This window comes from Bos indicus x Bos taurus, chromosome 5 (genome assembly GCF_003369695.1).
Source record: "Bos indicus x Bos taurus breed Angus x Brahman F1 hybrid chromosome 5, Bos_hybrid_MaternalHap_v2.0, whole genome shotgun sequence".
Taxonomy (NCBI): domain Eukaryota; kingdom Metazoa; phylum Chordata; class Mammalia; order Artiodactyla; family Bovidae; genus Bos; species Bos indicus x Bos taurus.
This window is the reverse complement of record NC_040080.1, coordinates 16,585,067-16,609,682: the sequence shown is the minus strand read 5'-3', so window position 1 is coordinate 16,609,682 and position 24,616 is coordinate 16,585,067. Positions and strand designations below refer to the sequence as shown.

The 24,616-nt window shown below is 44.0% G+C and overlaps 1 protein-coding gene across 1 annotated transcript in view; it reads left to right on the top strand.

The window, feature by feature from the left end:
* Window positions 1–24,616, top strand: part of LPCAT3 (lysophosphatidylcholine acyltransferase 3) — a 37,111-nt gene that overhangs the window by 5,567 nt on the left and 6,928 nt on the right. The gene's annotated exons all lie outside the window — the stretch shown is intronic.

The following is a 24,616-nucleotide window of genomic DNA, read 5'->3' as shown; positions in this document are numbered from 1 at the left end:
CCTGCTCTTTACCACCTTGGGACTGGGAGGAGCGTGTGGGATGGGAAAGACAAAGGCCCTTGGTATCATCTACTCTTTACATGACTGAACCAAGATGTAATCAGCATGTTAGGTACCTCTCAACAGCCAAAGATGGCATCAGCCAAATGGAGCAGATGGTCACCCCACCTAGTGCAAGCTCCTCCTTCAGGCTTGGCCACGACTGCGGCTTGGCTGGTAGACTCATCTAAAGTGGCACTTGCAGGTGAGGACTCATTCCTTGGAGCTTCAGAATCAGCACCACTATGGTTAGCGACCTTTAAAATCAAAGGAGGTCCCACAGTTCAGCTCCCTTTGGACCAGAGTCAGGCCTGGCCCTTCACAACTAAATCCATCATTCAGGGCAAAAAGCTTTTTTTTTTCAAGTAGCAAAATGAAGACCCCTCAGCTAGGCACGGTGGAAACTAAGCAGCATTAATGAGACAAATGAGACTTCTGACCATAATACAAAGCATGATCCAAAAATCCTATGACTGTGAAGTAAGGAGATTATCCTAAAGACTTTCAAGGTCTCATCTCGTCCCAAAAGGCTAGGTCCATTCTTCATTTTAGACTTTTATCTTTATTCTAATTCATAGCCACAAATTTTATCATAACTTAAAGCTTCCTATTGGGGATTTCTTTTAAATATATTTTTCCAACTTTTTAATCTACACTCCAATATCTTATATTGCACAAAACTTCATGTTTGAATGCCAATATAACTTTAATGTCAAACAGAACCATTTTTTTGCAGTGTGCATGAGTGCTCAGTCACTCAGTCGTGTCCAACTCTTTGCGACCCCACAGACTGTAGCCCACCAGGCTCTTCTGTCCATAGAATTTTTCAGGCAAGAATATTGAAGTCGGTTGCCATTTCCAACTCCAGGGAATCTTCCTGACCCAGGGATTGAACCTGCGTCTCTTGTGTCTCCTGCACTGGCAGGTAGATTCTTTACTCCTACACCACCTGGGAAGCCCATTTCTTTGCAGAGACGTGTAAAACAGGGCCCATGAGATTCTATCCACAGGGTAATTTAACAAAGCAATTACATGCCCACTGACATGAAATCTGTCTGGGCAGCCATGGGAATTCACTGAAGGAGTTCCATCCAGCAGCCTTTTAAAAATGGGGTTCGGTCTTGAAAAAGGAAATGGCATTTCAGCTAGACCTTAAAAGGCACGGAAGATTCTAGTCAGGTGGAGATGGAAAGGGGAACTTTTCAACAACAAAGGATAATGAGCATGTATGTGGAGAGCAGGAAAAGTGAGGAAGACCTGAGGAACAGCAGGCAGTCCAGCTTGGCTGGGACACCAGAGGTTCCATAAAGGAGCTGCAGAGGAAAGCATGATTGAGTCTTCAGGGGGCGGGGAATGGGCTGGGGGCGGGGGGATGTGGTGGTGGGGGTGCTGTGTGACAGAGTGAGCTGGCAGGACAAGCATCTTTACAGACCTGCAGGCCTAGATGCAGATTTCTAAAATTAATTAAGATTAAATTGGGGGATTTCCCTGTGCCGGGGTCCAGCCCTGGCTGATCCAGGGTATTCGAAGGAGAGACGGCATAGGCGACTTATTTATTTAAATATTTATCAAAGATATAAAGAGTAATAGAATGAGGATAGCTCAGTGAGGAAATTCAGTGGAGAAAAGAGGCTGAGTAGCTTGGTTTATGAGGGAGACCAATAAAACTTCAAGACAAGAAGTTTGCACCACTTACGTAGGCCACAGGCGTCCTTCCGTTCTCCCGAAGGAGAGGAGACACTGAGGCCTCCCCGGTCGGATCTTAGAAGCCCAGGCGTAATTAGTAAGCATGGTGGGTTCTGCGCTCCAGATGGAGATTCAGCCAGAGTGAGAGAGAGAGTGACATGGGGAGACCAAGTTTCGGTGAACAAGGCCCGCACTTTATTTTCCAAAGTAGTTTTTATACCTTAAGTTGTGCATAGAGGATAATGGGGGAAGGGGTGGAGTCATGCAAGGACAGCAGTTCCTGGTTCTAATCAGAAGCCAGGCTTTCAAACTTATCATATGCAAAAGTTCAGGTGATTTACATCATCTTATGGCCAGGAGGCCTGTTAACATTTTAAGAAACTTATTTTTCTCTAAAGGTGATTATTCCAAAGTCAGGAGCCACCCTCCAAAAGCATTAGATAAAGTTGCATTCCTATAGGGTAAAGGTGTGGTGGGCTCAATCAAGAAAAGAATTAACTCAAGGGTCCAAGGTTACAAACATTAAAGCTACTACTTACACCAATTATATTAATCAATACACTGCCAGGGACACAGCAGGTAAGGGATATGGAGACTTAGCAGCAAACATTGGCCCAACAAGTGAAAAACCCTTCACCAATACAATTTCTAATCAATCTTTTAACTGTTCAAAGGACTCTGTATTTAGACAGTTTAGAACATCTCATGCCTCTCACAGTTGGGAGGCTCTGAGTGATCACATGTGGCCAGAAAAACCTATTCAGGCAGGCTAGAGGACTTCCAAAGGAGTTTGTAGGTTGAAACACTATCACACCCAGGAACTTTATTAACTGGAGCTATAAGTTAACTCTTTTTTCAGAGAGAGGTAGTGGGGGACAGCCCCCCCCTCCCCGCCCCCTCCCCCCCCGCCAGTAAAGTCAGAGGTGTAGGTGAGAGCACAAAGCAGAAAGTAGGCAGACTCTGGTTTTGGGGGTAGATGCTCGAGAATTTCCAGGAGAACGCCTGAGGCTCGATCCCGCATTTGCATATGCCGAGCCTCCTTCCTCATGACCTTTGCCACGGGCGGAGTTCCTCATGCTGGCTCCTGGCAGTGATAGAATTCTAGTTGAGCCATTCCAGATCCTGAAAGATGATGCTGTGGAAAGTGCTGCACTCAATATGCAATATGCACTCAATATGCAATATGCTGGCTCCCGGCATCCCTGGCCATCCAGTGATTAAGCACACATGCACAAAAATAATTGCAGCCACAAAATAATTACAGTAAGATTAAATATGTGCCAACTCTTTCACCATCGACCAGTTACTGAGCTTCAGCCATCCTTTTCCTCATGTTCCCAAAGGCCAATTTGACTAAAGAATTGAGGTTAAGAGTTAAGCGCTGTGTCTGATACATATTTTTAAATTATATTTAATTAATAACAAGCAGCAATATTTTGAAACAATGCAAAGTCGACCTGCATTTTTTAAAATGATATAGTCATCGAAGAGCTTGCCTGTTTCTAGAGAACTGCCTAGGCAGACCCTTCGCTCTCATTCTGCTCTGGCCAAGTGTGAGAAAGAAGCGTTGTTCTGGGGAAGCTCTGAGGACCAGGTGAAATAGACTGTATCGATCCTTGGCCAAGCCTGACCCAGGATAGTTTTAAATAATTGTTCTCTCCCTTCCCTCAGTAGATATTCATCTCCTTCCTTTCTAAGGAGACTCCAAGTGTGGTCTTGGGACCAGCAGCATCAGACCTGCTAGGAACCTGTTAGGCAGTCAGGTTCTCAGAGGGACTAAACGAGAGACTCTCAGGATGAGGCCCAGTGATCCGTGTTTTAACAGCTGTCCATGTTATATGCTTCCCCGCATGTCTGAGGACTGCAGGCTTAATGTGTGGCTTCAGGTCCCTTTTTTGTAACAGTTGATGTCAAACTTGTATCCTGCGATCTTTGGAATAAACAAAATGCTCTCAGATTCTTTATAGCTTTCAGTTCAGTTCAGTTCAGTCGCTCAGTCATGTCCGACTCTTTGCAACCCCACAAACCGGAGCACACCAGGCCTCCCTGTCCGTCGCCAACTCCTGGAGTTCACCCAAACCCATGTCCATTGGGTCAGTGATTCCATCCAACCATCTCATCCTCTGTTGTCCTCTTCTACTCTGGCCCTCAATCTTTCCCAGCATCAGGGTCTTTTCAAATGAGTCAGCTCTCCGCATCAGGTGGCCAAAGTATTGGAGTTTCAGCTTCAACATCAGACCCTCCAGTGAACACCCAGGACTGATCTCCTTTAGGATGGACTCGTTGGGTCTCCTTGCAGTCCAAGGGACTCTCAAGAGTTTTCTCCAACACCACAGTTCAAAAGCATCAATTCTTCGGCACTCAGCTTTCTTTATAGACCAACTCACACATCCATACATGACTACTGGAAAAACCATAGCCTTGACTAGACAGACCTTTGTTGGCTTAGGTTTCCCCATTTGCTAACATCTCCAAATATTATTACTGAATCATAGGGTTAATGTACTAATGGCATTATTATATCATTATCATCTCTTGTCAGATAGATAAGCTCAGATTTCTTATCAAATAAGAAAGCTCTTTGATGACTATATTATTTTTTTAAATGCAGTTAAATTTTGTATTGTTTCAAACTATTGCCACTTGTTATGAGTTAAATATAATTTTAAAATTTATCAGATACAGTGCTAACCTCATCTTTAATAAAATTGGTCTTTGGGAACATAAGATATCTGATAATCTATTATCAGATAGATAATAGAGATGATAATCTCTCCAGGCCTTCTGTTGTGACCTGTAGCTCTAACAAAAATTAGATGCCCTCATGCAGTTCTAGGTGAATTGTTCTCCTCAAGCAGAGAGTTTTTAAGGTAGGGGCTGAAGGGTGTTGACATTTTCCCTGCAGTTACTGAAGACAAGGGCAAGGAGACTTAGGGCCCACATAAAGTTCTCTTGGTGAAGCAGTAATAGCTTCCTAGAGACCTCAAAGCTTAAGATCTGTGTATCCCTAAAGTTCTAGAGTTCTAAAGTTCTCTTGGTGAAGCAGTAATAGCTGCCTAGAGACCTCAAAGCTTAAGATCTGTGTATCCCAAAAGATGCTGTATACATCTTTCTTTCTCCCTGTTTTCAAAGCTAGAATGGGGAAGGTGGCAAGTAAGAAACTAAAATTAAGGATGAGTAGTTTCTGGATAAGGATTTCCTTTTGGCTTAAAACGGATGGCTTTTTATTTTATTTATTTTTTGGCTGCATTGTGTGGCATGTGGAGCATGTGGGATCTTAGTTACCCAACCAGGGATTGAATCCACACCCCCTACATTGGGAGCATGGAGTCTTAACCACTGGACCACCAGGGAAGTCCCTGGATTGCTTTTAAAATCTAAGTTCCTCCCTGTTCAAGGAGTGGCTTTGAACATAAGTGAGATTCGTGAAACTCCGGACCCCCTGAACAAAGGATTCCATCTGAGAACCTCATGTACCATAATTGTTAGCGATAGAGACTTCTGATGGAAATGTCATTGCATTCTAATTGTAGGGACCGTTTGTCAGAAAGCAGAGAGAAGTTCAGGCCAAAAGTGGTAAGACTCAGGTTTTGTTCTTGATTCGCATGAAGTCGAGTGGACAGTTTAAATACCCCACACTAAGCACAGGCTGAGTTTAAATTAACAATAAAAAGCTTTTGTCAATTAAAGATGCTTTCAGTATCAAGTATCTGTCATATTGCTATGGCATTTCGATAAGAAAAGCATACATGGTCATACCTGCTACACAAAATTATAAGTGGTAAGATAGTAATTTTGTAGACAACTAAGCTCACTATAAAAAAAAAGAAAGAACTCATTTGAGTACGTTGTGTGCAAATCTGAGGAGGATATGAGCTCCCAGAAGGCTGAGCTCTGGTCGCTGTGTATTTGTATTGCTGTAATAAGAAGTGGCTTCCATGTAGACGTGCTCAGTGGCTTATAGCCCTTGAGGTTTCCAGTTTCTGCTGTGATAGCGATTCTAAACTCAGATGGGCTTGGACACCATTCTGGATTACTGTCCACAAATATAATACTTCTGTTTGCCAGCCAGCAAGCAGAGGCCAGCTGGAACAGCGCCCTTTAAGGCTCCCGTGGTGTATACCTCAGACTCTGGTGGAAAAGATTGATTATAGTTGGAATACAACATACATGGCCCCAATTAAAAATAGTGAACCAGAAGGGCTACTAGGAACCCTCAGTCTTTAGCTAAAGAATAATTTGAACCCATGTTTTAGTTCTTCTTTAGTTCTTCTGATAGAAGGAAACAAAAGTAAAGCCTAAGAATTCCTATGTAGCATGCGTGCTAAGTCACTTCAGTGTTCGACTCTGTGCGACCTTATGGACTGTAGCCCCTCAGGCTCCTCTGTCAATGGAGATTCTCCAAGCACGAATACTGGAGTGAGTATACCATGCCCTCCTCTGGGAGACCTTTCTGACCCAAGGATCGAACCCGCGTCTCCTATGTTTCCTGCATTGGAGGCAGATTCGTTACCTCTGAGCCACCTGGGAAGCCCACCTAGACAGCATGCACTTGTATTATTTATTCTAAGAGCCTAACAGTAATTATAGGGAGCCAGGTCATCATCTCACCAGAAGCTTCAAACTTCTTCAAGTCTTAATCTCGTTTTATATTTTTAAGGTATATATGCTTTTATTATATTCTAAAATACCTAACTTGGGGACTTTGCCTTGGCGGTCCAGGGTTAAGACTCCATACGTCCAATGCAGGGAGTGTGGGTTTGATCCCTGGTTGGGGAACTAAGATCCTGGCATGCCGCAGGGTGCGGCCAGAATAAATAAATAAAATACAAAATTTTAAATAGTTTTTAAAGTTCTTCCCAAATCTTCACGTAATACTGAGATGCTGATAAAGAAATTGGATTTTTTTCAGCATGGATGGTCAGGGATAATGTGAACTTCATCAGAATTTTAAACTTTTTTGCATGAAAGGATACTATAAAGCAAGTGAAAAGAAATGAGAAACAGAAAAGAAAAAGAGAGAGACAGAAAATACTTGTAAATCATTTATCTGGTAAGGGTCTAGTATCCAGAATATATCAAGAATTCTTATAACTAAACAATGAAAAGACAACTCAGTTTAAAAATGGGCAAAGAATACGAATAGACATTTGTCTAAAGAAGACATGCAAATGGCCAATAAGCACATGGAAAGATGTTCAGCATCTTTAGTCTTTGGAAATGGAGATCAAAGTCATAAGGACATACCACTTCACACCCACCAGGATGGCTGTAACCAAAAAAAGGAGTAAACAAATGTTGGTGAAGATATGGGGAAATTGGAATCCTCATGGGTGGTTGGTGGGTACGTCAAACAGCACAGCCCCTGAAGAAAGCAGTTTGGCAGTTTCTCAAAGTTAAGCACGTATTATAGTAGGACCCAGCAGTTCCGCCCCTAATTATGTTACCAAAAGAGTTGATGTATATGTTCACACAAAAACCTGTACACACATATTCATCGCATTATTATCATTGACAAACAATGGATGACCCAACTGACAAATGGATAAACAAAATATTAATATTCATAAAATGGAATATTCAGCCATAAAAAGGAATGAAGTACTGATACTTCCTATAGCGTGGATGAACTTTGAAAACATGGTGCTGAGCGAAAGAAGCCAGACACAAATGGCCACGTAACGTCTGCTCCCGTTTATGTGAGATGCCCAGAAGAGGCAAATCCATAAAGACAGAAAGTAGATTGGTGGCTGGTGGGGATGAGAGGAGGGTTGAATTGGGGGTGACGGCTGAGAGGTGTGGGGTTTCTGGTTAGCGTGATGGAGGTATTGGGGCGTTAGTAGTGGGTGTGGTTGCACAACATTGTGAATGTACTAAAATTCACCAAATCCACAGACTTGAAGAATAAAGAGTGAGTAGGTATGCTCACAAAGGTAGAGAAACAGAACCCAACAAATATCCACAGCCGCTCGGATTCATAGGTTCAGTTAGAGGGTGTGATGCCATTGTCTTTTCTCCTGTTAGAATCCCAGCTGGTTCAGGAAGAGTTTATTGTTTCACTTGCTGGAATACTTGTTGCGAAAAAGAAGTCTCACCTGCTTTGTTTGTACTTACAAGCCTAGATTTGGCAACTCTTCACAGGAGGGAGGGAGGAAAATTACCAAGACAAGTTATTCGAGAGGGTTGTGTAAAGCTAATTAGCCACTTGGCAGCCTTGGGGCAACCCCTGGCCAGATCAAGTCACAACAGGAATGAAGAACTCCAGTTTCTCCACTGAAAACCAGCGCCAGGAATCAAAAGGGGAAAAAACTCAGGCTGCCGCACACTAATTCAAGATTTTTGAGAGAGAACCATGAAGTGTAAAAGCTGAGAAGCGGGGAATAGAAGACTTCAGGCCGTTATAACAGGGAAAGAAGAGGAGGAAGCAGTAACACAAGACACGAAAGATAAGAAGTAAGAGGAGGGGCAGACTGGACAGAGCAGAGAAGATGAGGCTGGGAACTCTGCAGGCCTGGCCAGCCCTCCGCCTCTCTCTCTGACCTGTGCTGAGCCTGTGCTCCCAGCTGATAGACCTCTCTGGTAGGTGACTTCAGCACTCCTTCCCTTCCTGGACTTAAACAGGCTTCCTGGGTCTGAAATACTGAGTTGGCTCGAATGTTCATTCAGGACTTTTTGTAAGATCTTATGGCAGAGGATGAGATAATCGGATGGCATCACAGACTCAATGGGCATGAATTTGAACAAACTCCAGGAGATGGTGAAGGACAGGGAACCCTGGCGTGCTGCAGCCCATGGGGTTGCAAAGAGTCGGACACCACTTAGCAACTAACTGACAATGACAACAAATGCCTAGTTTTGTTGTAGTGGCTGATTTTTTTTTTTTTTAATAATCCAGGATTTGTAGAACCTGAAAATTCTATAATCTTGGTGACTTTCTTTAAGAAAAAGAATATAAAAATATCTTACATGTTTTATAACAATGTATGACCACATGAGCATGTTGCTAGTTCCCACCTCCACACCTACACACACATACACACCCAGGCCTCAAACAGACCCTTGCAGAGGAAGGGCCTCAGACTGAATGAAGCTGGGTGAACTTAGTGGCAAATCGCCTTCTTCCTGGGAGTTCTGGGGGCAACTCAGAGCTTTATTTTTGAAACTTGCTATAGACTTAATTTAGTTAAAATAGGATCAAGATGGGCAAAGGCCAAAATTTCCCACCCCTAGCTCAAGGCTAGAGGCTTGAGCCTGAGAGTGTATGTCTTAAAACTGGTTAAAAGAGCTTACTCAGATTTTAAGAAGTTAAGTATAGATAGGCTTGTATAAAATATTTGCTCAAAAAAAAAAATAAAATATTTGCTCATATGTAAATATTTCTTAAGTGGCCTCAAGGAAGTACATGTTTGATGCTTTTTTATGGATATTTTCTCTTATAATCTGCGCAACAGCCTGCAAGATGGCTAGTATTTTGCCTCTTGACTAAAAGAAAAACACACAACCTAGAAATGGCAAGTGCAGTTTTATTCAGGGCCTTAACTGAGGAACATAGCCTGGAAGACCGCCTCTCGGGTGGCTCTGAGGAAGGCTCCAAAGAGATCAGGGACGTATTAATATGTGAATGTTTCTTGCTTGGAAAAAAGCATGTAGTTGAGCCTCAGAGAGGCTTCCCTGGTGACTCAGACAGTAAAGAATCTGCCTGCAGTGCAGGAGACCGGATTCAACCCCTGGGTCAGGAAGATTCCTCTGGAGAATGCCATGGGCAGGGCAGCCTGTAGGCTACAGTAGGTAGAGTCACAAAGAGGTGAACACGACTAAGTAGCTAACACATACTTTGAGCATCAAAAGATTACTGCCAGTCACAAAGAGCAGACGTCTCAAGTTAATGATTTTAGTGCCTTTCTGTGTATGTGAAGACGGAAGAATCTGGACTCATTGCATCTGTCCCTTAGATATACATCTGAACTATCTAGGCCAGTATCCAAAGCACAGAAGCCTTCAAGTTTTTCTCCATCCTGAATTCCCCGCTAGGTACACCGTTGGTGGGCAGCTGCAGTGGCTGCTGGCATGGTCCTTGAAAAACTGGAATGGGGCGGGGCGTGCCTTTCTTTACATCCCTACCTTAGACGTGAAGAAATCAAGGTACAAAGAATCTTAAGTGATTTGCCCAAGCGGCAAAGCTGAATTTCTCAACCAGATTACTCTTCATTCCTGAGTCTAGCTCCAATCAGATAATCTGGCTAGAAGTTGCCACCAAGTGGTTCGCTAATTTACAAAGATTTATAATATGATTTAAAAAACCACTCTCTGAATGTAAGCCTCAGGCTGGTATCTGCTAGGAAAGGCGTTTCGGTGTGTTCAAGTGCCTGAGGGTCGGCCAACATCTGTTGTCCTGTTCCACTAGTCAGCAGTGACTAGCAACTAGCCTGCGAGTCAACAGCCTTAACATTCTTTCAGTCTATAAATTTTTGTCATAACAAAAGAACTATGTGACCATTTGCACAATCTGTAATAGTACAGAAAAGACTGTAATTGTGCAGACAAACATTCACAAATAGTTCTGAGCATCTGATCAGGCTTGAGATAGTCCTGAGGGCTGGCCCCTGACCCAGGATGGTGGGGTAGGATGGTGGGGTGCTGACTTTTCCTAGGCTCAGAAGCCAGTGAGTACCTCTTCCCGGTGGGGTCATACAAGGGAACGTGGCTTCAGGGTCAGTCTGTTGTCTCATCATAACATCATAACTTCTCAGCCTTAGCACCAGTTTGCACACACGATTGCCAGCTTGTATCGTTGGCGCTAATCTTAACATGGCCTTGCCTGTTAACTGCTAAGAGCCCCTGGCTTGAGTGCAACAATAAAAAACTGACTTTTGATGGGACTTTGGGTGCAGTTCAGGTTTAGGTTGTTTGGGTTAAGTGACTAAAAAAACTAATATTTCCTTTTTTTTTTTTTTGGTCACACCATTCCACTCGACTTATGAGATTTTAGTTCCCCAGCCAAGGTTTGAACTTGGGTCTCAACATTGAGAGCACCAAGTCCTAACCACTGGACCTCCAGGGAATTCCCATTAAAAGAAAAAAAAACTTTGCAACCTTCATAAGAGCCTTTTTCCTTTCTCACAGATAACAGCCATTTACTAGTTTACCCTTAAAATGCCCCCTCTGTTCTTATTCTGAGGACATTTTCATCATTTATCCCTGAATTCTATTCTACAGTCATCAAAACATTTAAGATACTCAGCTGGAGGTCCCTTTCAGAAATGAATTGCACCCTAAGAAGATAGGCAGGGAGCATCCCCAAGAACTGATGAAGAAAGAAAGAACAAGGAGTACCTAAATTTAGCAGAGATGAAGTTTTCAAATGGTTTTAGATAGGATGATAAGCAGACATGGGCATGCATGTGTCTGTGAACAGATAATTAGAGATTAACATAGCCATAGCTTTAAAAGTGCACAGCTAGTGACCAGTGAGGCTTCCCTGGTGGCTCAGTGGTAACAAATCCACCCGCAATGCAGGAGATGCAGGTTCAGTCCCTGGGTCGGGCAGATCCCCTGGAAAAGGAAATGGCAATCCATTCCAGTGTTCTTGTCTGGAGAATTCCGTGACAGAAGGGCCTAGCGGGCTACAGCCCATGGGGTCAAAACAAGTCGGACATGACTGAGTGACTGAACAACAGCAGTGACTAGTGATGTATTTGCTGGCCTCCGCCAGGTGCCAAAGCATGAGACAGGAGTATCAGCATAGAAATCAAGTGATATGGGTTCTAACTGGGGCTCTGCTCTATTAACCTGAAGCAAGCCAGTTAGTCCCTTTGGGCTTTGCTTTCTTCTATCTCTAATAAAGGGTTTGGAGTCAGTGATTTATAAGGTTTCATGGGTTCAAAGAATCTGAATCCTATGAATAACCATTCAGCATGTGACTCAGCCTGAGCCATAGAGGACTGTTGGAGTGGGGCAGGTGTGTTATCACCTTGGCCATACCATCAATAAGGCTTAATCTGCTGAATAGAGACAGGACCATTGTGAACAAATTCCAGAGGTGAGCGTCACCCCACCTCCAGGTCCATAATGTCCCAGTGTTCCCCCGTCTGACAGTGTGGTCAGTAACCAATCAGTTACCTATCACCACAAAGAGCCAGAGTCACACAGGGCTTCACTCTCCTTCCTATCTCCATCCGTCTTGCTTTCCTCTGTATAGTTCTTCAGTATGAGGAATCTCCACTTTGGTGAAAGAAAACAAATGTGAATGGCAGTTCTTCACAGTGGAAATAATCATGATAAAGCTAGCATGTGGAAATATGTGATAAAAAATAAACTGTCAATACCAAATAAGCCGTTAGATGGCCACTTCCCTGGCCATCTAGTGGTTAAGACTCTGCACTTCCAATTAAGGGAGCGCGGGCACTATCCCTGGTTGGGGAGGTAAGATCCCACATGCCACGTGGCCAAAGATAAATAAATAATACAAATAAGCCATGTTCAAAAGCAGTCCTGTTTTATATTCTAGTCTGTGATTCTTAGGAAAATTGAACTGAAACTTGATCCTGAAAGTGGCCTTCCATTGTGCAAAGCAAAATACCCATTATCTGTGGGAACATTACATGATTTAGGAAAATTTCAGCATCCAGATGATATAAGGCTGAAACAGGTTTTTTCATCCATCTTTTTCAGCTAGAAATTCCAGAGTTGCCATAATTTTGTCAGTGAACTATCCCTAAGAGCAGTGATGGACAGACATAGCCTTTTGGGGGGGATCCGCTGTCTCCCATCCCTTTACCTCCGACAATAAGCATGAATTTTGAGTTTGAGATCAGTTTCAGTCATTTGACTCTAAGGAGCCCATTGACCCTGTGAACCAGATCTTCTTACAAGAGGTGAGGGTGAGTTGGCCTGGGCTGGGGGTATGTTACCCCATTGCTGAGGGCCAAGGCAGAAATGAGTAGACCAGAAACAGAGGTGATGAGCTCAGTTTATTTTTGGCTGCATTGGGTCTTCATTGCTGCACGGGCTTTTCTCTCATTGCAGTGAGCGGGGGCTACTCTCTAGTTGCATTTCTCAGTTTCTCACTGCAGTGGCTTCTTTTGTGCAGAGCATGGGTTCTGGGGCTTTCAGGCTTCAGGAGTTGTGACACATAGACGCAGGAGTTGTGGCTCCAGGGCTCTAGAGCACAGGCTCAGTAGTTGTGGCCCATGGGCTTAGTTGCTCCATAGCATGTGGGATCTTCCTAGCCCAGGAATCAAACCCATATTTCCTGCATTGACACAGGCAGATTCTTTACCTCTGAGCACCAGGGAAGTCCAATCCTCTTGATTTTTTTTCCCTATTATATAAAATTCTGACTCTGTCTGGTTTTCCAAACCTTCCTGCCCCGTCTTGTAGTCAGCCCGGTCTTGTGACATGACTGCTCCATGCCCTCTCCTGCCTCTGGGTCTTTAGTACATAATTCTGCCTTGGAACTCCCTTCCCTTGTTTCTTCTCTGCTCATCCTGACTTATCTGTTCATTACTGACCTCTTGTCTTCTCCAACCTCTACAACATTGCCATTTCCATCACTTAGCATTTATACAACATCATTGCTTGGTATTCTTTTCTCTCTAAAATGCTCCTTCAGAGTCTGAAAGCATCTCTTACAACTCTACCATAGTCTCCTTTTGCCTAATGCATTGCTGACCACATAATGGATGCTCAATACATATTTTATTCACTCCCTAGGATACAGAGTATTTGTTCATTCATTCTTTTATTCTCTCATCCAGTCAACAAATATTTTTGAGAACTTTTTTGTACCAGGAACTCTACAAGGCACTTGCAGTACAGTGAGGGGGGGGAAGAGACAAAAATCTTGCCTTCAAAGACCAATAAGTAGAATATACAGCATGTGGAAAAGTAGTAAGTGCCAAGGGAAAATAGGAAAGATAAAGTAGGAAAGAAAAACAGGAAGTGTGTGTTGGTGGCATACAGGGTGGGGCAACGTGTGCAATCTCAAGATACCATGGTCAGGGAAGGCCCCACCGATAAGGTGACATTTCAGTAAAAACCTGAAGCGCTGGAGGTACTTGAGCTCATGGGTGAAAGAGCATCCCAAGCCAGGAACATGTTAATGTGAGGGCTCTAAGGTTTGCACAAGTCTGCCATTCCAGGAAGGGCGTCCCAGAGTCAGAGATGAGTCAGAGAGCAGTGGGGGAGGGGTGAGCAGCTCAGTTTGGCATTCTGGTTGGACTTCAGCTCCTGCTGAGCAGAGTGTGACTGAATGCACTGGGGGAGATGAGTCAGGAGATGACAATTATAACACAAGCCAGGGATGGCGCCAACATGGACCAGGGGCAGAAGTGGTCAGATTCTGGGTTCACTTTGCAGATAGAATAAACAGGGTTTGCTGACAGATAGGGTTGCCTGGGGGAGGGGAGGGGGTCAGGAGCAGGGGAAGGTGGCAGGGCCTCAGCCTTGTGTGAGCAGAAGGGCTGAGCAGAAGGCTTTGCTGAAATGAGGAAGCCAGGGGAGGAGCAGGCTAGCTGAGAGAAGGACATCAGCAGTTGAGTTTGGGGCCTGTTACGTCTGAGGTGTCCCGTTAGGCGGGTACCCACTCCACGTGGCACACGAGTGTGAAGTTCAGGGGAGAGCCTCAATGGGAGGTGGACGTGCAAGAGCCGTTGGCATTCACGGTGTTAGAAGCCAGTCGGTTGAGGTTGCTGGGCAGGCCTCTGTTAAAGGAGAGGTTGATGCCATCTCACGCTCACTGAGCATCTGATATGGACCAGGTTGAAATATGAGCCAGGACCTAGATACTCTACTAGTGAAACTGAGGACCAAAAGCAGTAACTCATCAACCAGCCTAAGGGGACAGCTAGTAAGTAGCAGAACTGGGATGCAGGCTGTCAAATCTCATCTTAACCTCAGAGTTGGTGTGCTTCTAACCATCCAGTGCTTTAATTTAACCGTACGTTGCATTTTAGAAAAAGTGCTCTTGGCAAGCCAGAGTCAGTATCTTTAAAATAAATACACAATGACTCTTCTTTTAAAGTTAAGATGGGAAGAAAATCCCTCAGTCATTTGATTGTCACATGGAAAGAAGATTAGATTTGGAACCCCTGATACCACTTGCATCAGAATTTCTCAGATAAGACCTAGTTTACAGACTCCCTCTATGTGAATCTGCATGTGTGTGTGTGAGACTTTGTGACTGCTTACAATATGTTAGGCTGTGCTGACTATTTTATATGCATTATCCCCTTTCAGTTCAGTTCAGTTCAGTCACTCAGTCGTGTCCAACTCTGCGACCCCATGAATTGCAGCACGCCAGGCCTCCCTGTCCATCACCAACTCCCGGAGTTCACTCAGACTCATGTCCATCAAGTCAGTGATGCCATCCAACCATCTCATCCTCTGTCGTCCCCTTCTCCTCCTGCCCCTAGTCCCTCCCAGCATCAGAGTCTTTTCCAATGAGTCAACTCTTCACATGAGGTGGCCAAAGTACTGGAGTTTCAGCTTTAGCATCATTTCTTCCAAAGAACACCCAAGACCGATCTCCTTTAGAATGGACTGGTTGGATCTCCTTGCAGTCCAAGGGACTCTCAAGAGTCTTCTCCAACACCACAGTTCAAAAGCATCAATTCTTTGGCGCTCAGCTTTCTTCACAATCCAAGTCTCACATCCATACATGACCACTGGAAAAACCATAGCCTTGACTAAACGGACCTTTGTCGGCAAAGTAATGTCTCTGCTTTTGAATATGCTATCTAGGTTAGTCATAACTTTCCTTCCAAGGAGTAAGCGTCTTTTAATTTCATGGCTGCAGTCACCATCTGCAGTGATTTTGGAACCCAAAAAAATAAAGTCTGACACTGTTTCCCCATCCCCTTTAGCCCTTACAATAATCACTGGAGCAGGTCCTGTCCCCATTTTACAGATGAAGAAACTGACACTCAAACCACTATTAAGTGTCAATTACTGTAGGTCAACCCATCAGAAAATGAAGTATGCAGGGATAGCATGCTATGGGAGATCCAAAGACACAGAAGAACTTTAGGAAAGGAGATTGTGAACTTGTGATAGTTTTAATACAGAACACTAGTGTAAGGAATGGCAACTTGTATTACATAATGATTTTGCCAAATAAGTCTTTGTCCTAAGCACCATGTATTTAAGGCAGGAGTCCATAATGTGCAGGGTCATGAATTAATTGTGGTCTATAGTAACCCTAAAGAAGGAGACACTTGAACTGAGTGTTTTTCAAGAATGGGTAGGACTTCACTTGGTTAGAGGGGCAGTTGAAGAAGATCCCACCCAAAGGGACCGGCATGAGTGAAGGTCTAGAGATTAAAGACATAAGACATGTTTTGTTTGGATTTGGGGGGAGGGGGGCATTGTTGTGGTTTGTGTGTTTGGTTGGGTTTTTCTTTTTTTGGCCACACCACATTCCATGTGGAATCTTAGTTCCCTGACCAGGGATTGAACCCTGAAGGGCCCTTGGCAGTGAGCGCGCAGAGTCCTAACCTGTGGACCACCATGGAATTCCCGACACAAGGCATGCTTGAGAAGAAACTAGCATAGCAGTTAGCTAGAGGAGGAGGGTGGAGGCTTTGCCCAGAAATGTAATTTAGAAGGTAGACCTTGAATCTTGGACTGGGGGGCTGATGCTGTGTGGAGTGGTCAGGTAGAGTCACTGATGGCTTCTGAGCAGGAATGGCAGGGAGAGCCCCCTGGTGGAGGATGTCAGGGGATGCAGCTACAGGCAGAGATGAGGTTGTGGCAAGACTTGAAGGGGGAGCATTTGAGGGCCTTCCCTGCAGATGTAGCATGGGAAAGAAGGGGATGCGATGGTGGCGCGAGACATTGGAAAGGAGGGATGGACAGGATTTTGTGGGGGAAATCCCTGGCGGTCCTTATGGCTGAGAACTCTGGACTTCCACTGCAGGGAGCATGGGTTCAGTCCCTAGTTGGGGAACTAAGATCCTGCAAGCCTTGTGGTGTGGCCAAAACAAAAACAAACCAGGATTTGGTGACTAGATATGGGCACTGAGGAAAAAGGGAAGAGGCGGAGACAACTTAAAGCCTTTGAATGTCGCTGTGTGGCCCGGAGCGCAGTAACATCATTAATCAACCAAAGAAGCTGAGAGAAGCCTGATTCAGGGGAAAGCCCATGTCTTATTTACACAGAGTTAGAGATGGTGCAAGATATCAAACTGAAAATGCCCCACCAGGAAGTAGGAAATGTGGAACTGAAACCTGAGAGGTCAGGATTAAAGGTGTGAGGTTGTCTTTGGCATAAAGATCACGTTAAATTACATGAGAGTAGATGGGGTTTCCAACGAGACGGTGTGGACAGCATAGCAGAGGGTCGGGACTGACTCTGGAGGTCAGCCATGTTTAGGAGTCAGAAGAAAAAGCCTTCAGTGAAAGAGGCAAAGGAGAGGTTGGTGCAATTTGTCACCACCCTTTGCCAAGTCAAAGCTCAAAGCGAGCGGAGAGTAAGAGTGAACATTTAGGGATTTTCACAGGAGTTCCATAGTGCCACATCATCCAAGCCCAGGACTTTGTACTTTACTGAAGTATGGTCCACGGCAGATGGGAAATTTTAAAAACTGATCTGCACCACCAACTGAGAAGTGCTGCTCAGCCAGTAAGTGAGCCAAACAGTCTGCTCCGAGGTACATACCCAAGAGAACGGAAAACATACGCCTCGGGAATGTTCACAGCAGCCTTCTTCTTAATACCCCCAAAGTGGAAACAACCAAGATGTCCATCAACTGATGGTTGAATAAATGACGTATGATCTGTCCAAACGAAGGAATGTTATTCAGCCATAAAAAAATAACGGAGTGCTGCTACATGGTACAACATAAACGAACCTCAAAAACATGACACTGAGTGAAAGAAGCTAGATACAAAAGTCCACATACGGTATGCCTCCGTTTTTATGAAATAGCCAGAACAGGCAAATCTGTAGAGTCAGAAAGTGACTTTGTCACCAGGGCCTGGAGAGTGACCACTAACACAGATAGGGTTTCTTGGGCGGGGGGGGGGGGGGGGGGGGGGGGGGGGGGGGCGGGGGATGAAAACATGCTGGAATTTAGACACTCCAGTGGGGACATTATACAACCTTATGAATATACTAAAAACCACTGCATCCTACACTCTGATGAATTTGATGGTATGTGAAATACATCTCAATAGAATAAGAAAAAAAGAGGGAAACTGATATCTCAAAACCAAGGACAGAGAAACTTTCCAAAAAAGAAAAAGAATATATACAAGGAGGGACTTCCCTAGTGGTCCAGTGGCTAAGACTCTGCCCTCCTGGTCAGGGGGCCCGGGTTCAATCCCTTGTCAGGGAACTAGATCCCACATGTTGAAACTGAGACTCAGTGCCACCAAATAAATAAATTAAAAAAAAAAAAATACAGAAGGAGCAGTTGAGGAAAGGAGGGAGGAAGAAAAGCCTGTTGATTTAGAGTGCTTTAACCAGGAAAATTAAGCCAAAACACCATTCTGTGTCAGCATTTCTCCAAGTGTAGTCCATGAACTCCTATGGGTCCCTGAGAACTTTAAAGTTATTTTTCAGAATAAAATTAAAATGTTATTTGCTTTTGTCATTGGCACTTGACAGGGCAGAAGCGATGGTAAAAACTCTGCTGGTCCCTAAGCATGAGTGAAGGTGTGGACACCAAACTGAACCAGCATACCCTACATTCTTCACCATGCAGTCGGTCAAGAAAGGGCAGAGCCAGGACTTCCCTGGCAATGCAGTGGTTAAGAATCCACCTTCCAGTGCAGGGCACATGGGCTTGATCTCTGGTCCGGAAACTGAGATCCCACATGCCTGGGGGCAGCTAAGCCCATGTGCCGCAAGCAGAGAAGGACTCGAGCCCCAACTACTAAGTCCAAGTGCCACAGCACAGATCCAATGCTGCCAAAAAATAAATGCTAAAAAAAACAAGGCGGGGGGTGCACAGATCCATCCACTGCCCACTCATTGGAAAAGACCCTGATGCTGGGAAAGATTGAGGGCAGGAGGAGAAGGGGGGCAACAGAGGATGAGATGGTTGGACGGCATCACTGACTCAATGGACATGACTTTGAACAAACTCCAGAAGATAGTGAAGGACAGGGAAGCCTGGCGTGCTGCAGTCCATGGGATCACCAAGAGTCAGCTACGACTGAGCAACTGAACGACAACCGAAGAGTGTCCTGGATGAAACATAAAATCTCAACCCTGAGTACATGTCTTTTTAACATTCTGTTTGAAGAAATGAGACACATGCATGGAACACCCTCTGTCCCAAAGCAGAAGTGTCTCAAGGCAAAGCACCTGTGCACTGGCTCAAACTGCACAATGAGCTGACAGCTTCTCTTTCACAGAACACCATTTTCACGTGAAAGAACGACTGACAGACATGCTGGTTATTTAGACTGGGCATTTGGCAGAGAGTTTCTTGGAAATGCGCAAAGTAAGCCTGTCACTTCAAGGAACATAACTGACAGTGTTTGTAATCAATGATAAATTTCAAGCTTTCAAGTGAAAATTTGAATTTTCCAAAACTTGTGTTTGCTACCATGAGCTAGACAACTTCCCATTTTATAAAGACTTCTCTGCTGAAAATCAATGGTAATACTAAGAAATGTGATTTTTTTTTTATATTATATTATAAGGATGTCTCAAGATTGAAAGATCTCCCTAACTCAGTGAACCAATATTTTACCAATGACCAATGCACACTGTTAAAAAACCAGACCTGGCTAAAAGATCTATTCATAGTTCACGAGAGACCTGTGGATTTTAATGTAACAGTGTGAAAAGCTCATTGATAGGATTTCAAATTCCATATTATAACTAGCCTTTAAGAAACTACTTATTTGCTGAGTTTTGATTTTCTGTATGTTATCAAAGACGGAATATCCAAAATTATCTGAAAAGGCTATTAAGATTCTCTTTCCAGCTGTATATCTTTGTGAAGCCAGATTTTTTTTTTCATATATTTTGGCCTAAATGACATATTACAACAAACTGAATTCAGAAGCAGTTTTGAGCATCCAGCCTTCTTCTATTTAGCAAATGCCAGATATCTGTTAAAAAAAAAAAAAAATCCCATTCTTTTCATTAAATGGTTTTATTTTTATGTAAATGGTTGACTTAGAAAATATAGCTGTTTCATTAACAGTACATTATTTGTATTAACATGTAATAGGTTTATTTTTTTTTCATGAATTAATAATTTTAAAACTTTTAATTTTCTTTTCTTTTGCCTGTGCCTCATGGCATATGGGATCTTAGTTCCCCAAACAGGGATCAAACCTATGGCCCCTGCAGCGGAAGGCTTTTAAGAGTGTAAAGTGATGCTAATTAACAAGGACCACCTGTATAGCACAGGAAGATATATTTAATGTCTTACATTAATAATAACCTATAATGGGAAAGAATCTAAAAAAGAATATATACACACACACACACACACACACACATATAACTGAATCAGTTTGTGTATACCTGAAGCTAACACAACATTGTAAATTAACTCTATTTCAGTTTTTTTTTTTTTTTCATGATTTTTAAAACAGCAGTGCTGAGACCAAAACGTTTGGCAGCGGCTACTGTATATATGCTGAGGGTGTTCTCTGAACTCTTGGTGTGGTGTTGGAGGTGGTTGTCATCTTTTTGGTACAAACCAGTGTCAATGCCTGGCTAAGACAACACGTAGCAGTTCTAGTTCTGTCTTCTTCCTCACACCTGCCAAAACATGCTCTGTTTTCTGTTCATCAAGGTCACATGAACCATTGCCTGATCAAACAGGGTCGTATCATATTCCCAGAGAGCCCAGAAATAGCAAAACAGGATGAGAGGCAAAGAAATTCATCAGACATGAATGAAAGCAGTCCATTTCTATTTCTTCACATGGAACTTCAGGACCTTTTAGGATTAATGAGTAATTTCACAACTCTTAGATCTCAGAGAGGGAGGAACTCCACTAGCGATCTCAGTTAATAGATCCGAGTTTCTGACTCAGACGGCAGTGGGGCCTGAGGAGACGACCGGCGACAAGCTGGGGAGGCCAGCTGGGTACATAGGTTCCATATACCGGGATCCTTGAAGCCAGCGGTCCCCAACTTTTTGACACCAGGGAGCAGTTTCGTGGAAGACAGTTTTCTCCAAAGACCAAGGCAGTAAGGGGTAGAGGGTGGTTTCAGGCTGACTCAAGCACATTTATTGTGTGTTTTATTTCTATTAATATTATTACTACATCAGCTACACCTCAGATCATTGGATCCCGGACGTTGGGGACCCCTGCCTGAAGGGGCCAAGTTCAGTGCCTCCCAGCAGTCTGCTGTAGGGTCACAGCATAGTGAGTGCCTTCCAGTCTGCTCTTGGCATGTACCCATTCTAGTTTGGGAATCCCGAGTTCAGGGTGCAGATTTTATCTTCAACCTTCGTCTGCTAATAAGTTTCTGCAGGGTCCTCCTTTATTATTTTTTTTATATTTATTTCTTTATTTGGCTGTGCTGGGTTTTAGTCGTGGCATGCAGTCTCTTAGTTGCTGCTTGTGGAATCTAGTTCCCTAACCAGGGATCAAACCCGGGCCCCCTGAATTGGGAGCACAGAGTCTGAGCCACTGGACCACCAGGGAAGTCCCCAGGGTCCCCCTTTAAACAAACAATCAAATAGAAGAAATTGTTCCAGTGTGGGGGCCACACAATCTCTAAAAAGCCTCCATACCGGGTTTAGAGAGCAAACTTCTGCCTGTTGGGTGCCATTCAGGGAAAACAGCAGCCCCCAGTCATCGAGCTCAGGGTTTTCTCCCCAGGACCTGCCCTGCACGAGGGTTTAGGAAGGCAGAGCTTCTCAGCCCTGGCTGCCCATTAGGGCCACCCAGACCTACTGCATCAGACTGACGGGCGGGTGGGCGGGTGAGAGCTGCTTCTGTTGGTTTCTTTCAGCAATTCTTTAGGTGACTGTAGCCACTGTATCAAGCATCGGCTCCCACACAGCAGCACTGAGACTCAGAAGCAGCTTGTAGGATGACACCCTCCCCCCAAACAGCACATCCCCGATGGGATGAATGGCAGCCAGGCTCCGAAGCTTGCTGAGCTGAGCAGCAGCGGGGAGCAGGGTACCGTGTTGACAACCAGCTCCAGGTTGTCACAGCAACTCGCCCAGCACAGCTCCTTCCTCCCCTTAGTGGCTTCCAGAGCCTGGAGGCGCCACTGTTCTCTCTGATGATCTTCCTGTCCTTGGTAACCTGGACTGCTGCACTCTTCTTCTTTTTCTCCCAATTACTCCATCTCCTTATTGATGCATTTCCTGGTGTGCAATCAGACTTCACCTGCATGGAACTCCTCACCCAACTCAACGCCCCACAGATACACCCAAAAATAGGAGACAGCAAAAGGGCCTTGAATGCCAGAACAGCTGTTACGAGAGCTGGGCACTAAGTCTGCAAGGAAGACACCAAGGCCTTTGTTCTTGTCTTAGGTCTTGTCTGTCTGTTTTGCACCTTTAAAACAAAGTTAAGACTTCTAAGGCCTGCTGGAAATTAGAAGTAGGAAGAGCGATTATTCTCAGCACTGAAAGATCAAGAAGTGACTATAGATCCCTGAATAGCAAAGAAAGGGGCAGAAAAGTACGGCAAATGGACGTAAGGACTCAGAATGCAGGACAGTGTGCGCGCACCTGGTAGGTCCTAAAGCCATTGTGCCTTTAGAACAGTTATGACCCAGACCACCAGGGAAATGTCCAGTTATATTCAGTTTAAGGAGGCAGAGTAATGCGTGTTGTGTTTTTTAATTTCAAGCATCCCAAATGATGAAGGGTTTCAGTGATTTCAATTGGTTAAAGGTTTTTAACCCTTTAAGTGCTTTAAAGGGTAAACTCTTAGCTGTCTGGAACTTTTTTATGAGTACTCTAGGTAATTAAGATCCACCCTATTTGTTGTTTTTGTTCATTTATGCCCCTATTCCTAAAACATTAAAAATAAAAGACAAAAGATGTAAGGCATTTGGGTGTTTATATATACTTTCTAGTACCTGGGTCTGGTTCTTAGCAATTCTTGCTGCTCAGTCCCACAAAATTTCTGCCCACGCGGTACGTATGAGGCTTGTCATATTCCTTTACTCATTCATCTGACTGTGAAAGGGTCACAGTTGCCTCCCTCCCCTCGACTAGCAGCCCTACATCACTTCACCTTAGGTGGCTAGAACATAAACCATTCCATGCCACCCGCTCCCTCATTCTGTGCTCCATAAACAGAATGCTTGGCGTGTAGGGGGCACATAATAAGCATCTGTTGGATTAATGAATGAGCAAAGGAGCCAGTCATCACAGAATTATCTACAGAGTCAACTGTTTGCATGAAGCTATATATTTGATAAAGAGCCTAGCCCATTATGAGAGCAGCATCCAAAGGACACCAGTAGATCCTGCCACCGAGAAGAAGATAAATGTCTGATACACTGCTGTGTGAAAAAACTAGGGTACATAAGTATACAGGTTGTGATCAGAAGTTGTTTTATTATTATTATTTATTTATTTATTTGGCTGTGCTGGATCTTAATTCCAGCACATAGCATCTTTAGTTGCGGCATGTGGGATCTAGTTCCTTGACCAGGGATCGAACCTGGGCCCCCTACATTTGGAACACAGAGTTTTAGCCACTGGACCACCAGAGAAGTCCCTGTGGTCATAAGTATTTAAAAAAAAAAAAAAAAGGTCATGGGAAAAATAATTAGGAGAACATCAGCTAATGTATAACATGATTATCCATTTACTCATTCACTTAATTCAACACTTTATGTATGACACTCATCTAAGCCTTGCAGTTAAGCAAACTCACAACTATATCACCAGTGATAAATTACCTGCAACTTACAATTGAAAAGTTAAGAATTGCAGGGACTTCCCTGGCAGTCCAGTGGTTAGAACTCCAAGCTTCCACTGCTGGAGGCCTGGGTTCAACCTCTGGTCTGGGAACTAAGATCCCACAAGGCCCAAGGTACAGCCAAAAATGCAAGAATTGCAGCAGCTATAAACCATGACTAACTCAAGAACACTAATTATGCAATGACAGACTGGGTAAAGCATCCTTCCAAACAAAAGGAGGGACCCCAGCTCTCTACTCATGCACTACAGGAGGAAGGTTGCCAAGCCCGTCAGCCAGGTTTCATGATGTGATGTGAGGAACACTGGCTGTGAGTCTGCAGTAAAACAAGGCAACGTGTTAATTTTAGTTTAGGACTACCCAGTGTTGTTGACCCTGTTCGCTAAGCAACCCTTGGCTGTGCATCCTCAGTTCACGGCCATCAAGAGATCCCCTGTAGTTCAGTCGTAACCCTGGGACCATACCTTGAATCGTGGCTTCAGAAGATATTTTTCCAGCATACCTAAATGGATTTACTAGCTTGGGCAGTGCCCAGACCTCAAGTGTGTGAAGAGTACCCACCTACTAACTGCTGTGCAGCTGTGTATGCCAACAGCAACCCCATCTGTAGCCAGGGACCATTTGTATTTATCCTGTTAATAATGTGACTGACAGTACTCTGCTAGTAATGGAATTATAATAGATCATCAAGGTATAAAATGGCATTTCTGGGCACAGTTGGGCACTCTCAGCCCCTTATATCATCTAAGAAAAATGCAAGAGAAAGTTCCTAGCAATATTTAATAAGCGGTAAAGGAAATGTGGTCATAGGACCCAGTTTGTATTGCCTCAATATAAAATTAATATCTCCCATGTTAAATTTGTATTTACAAAGAGGCTTCTTTTGATAATTAGGGGTGCTGTTGCTGTCTTTGTAGACATCCTTAGTTTGCATGTTTTCGTTCCTCTCTGGGCTGGGTGTTATGCCAGATCAACTTCCAGAACAAACCCGGGAGGGCACCAGGCACGAGTAACCCTCTATTGCT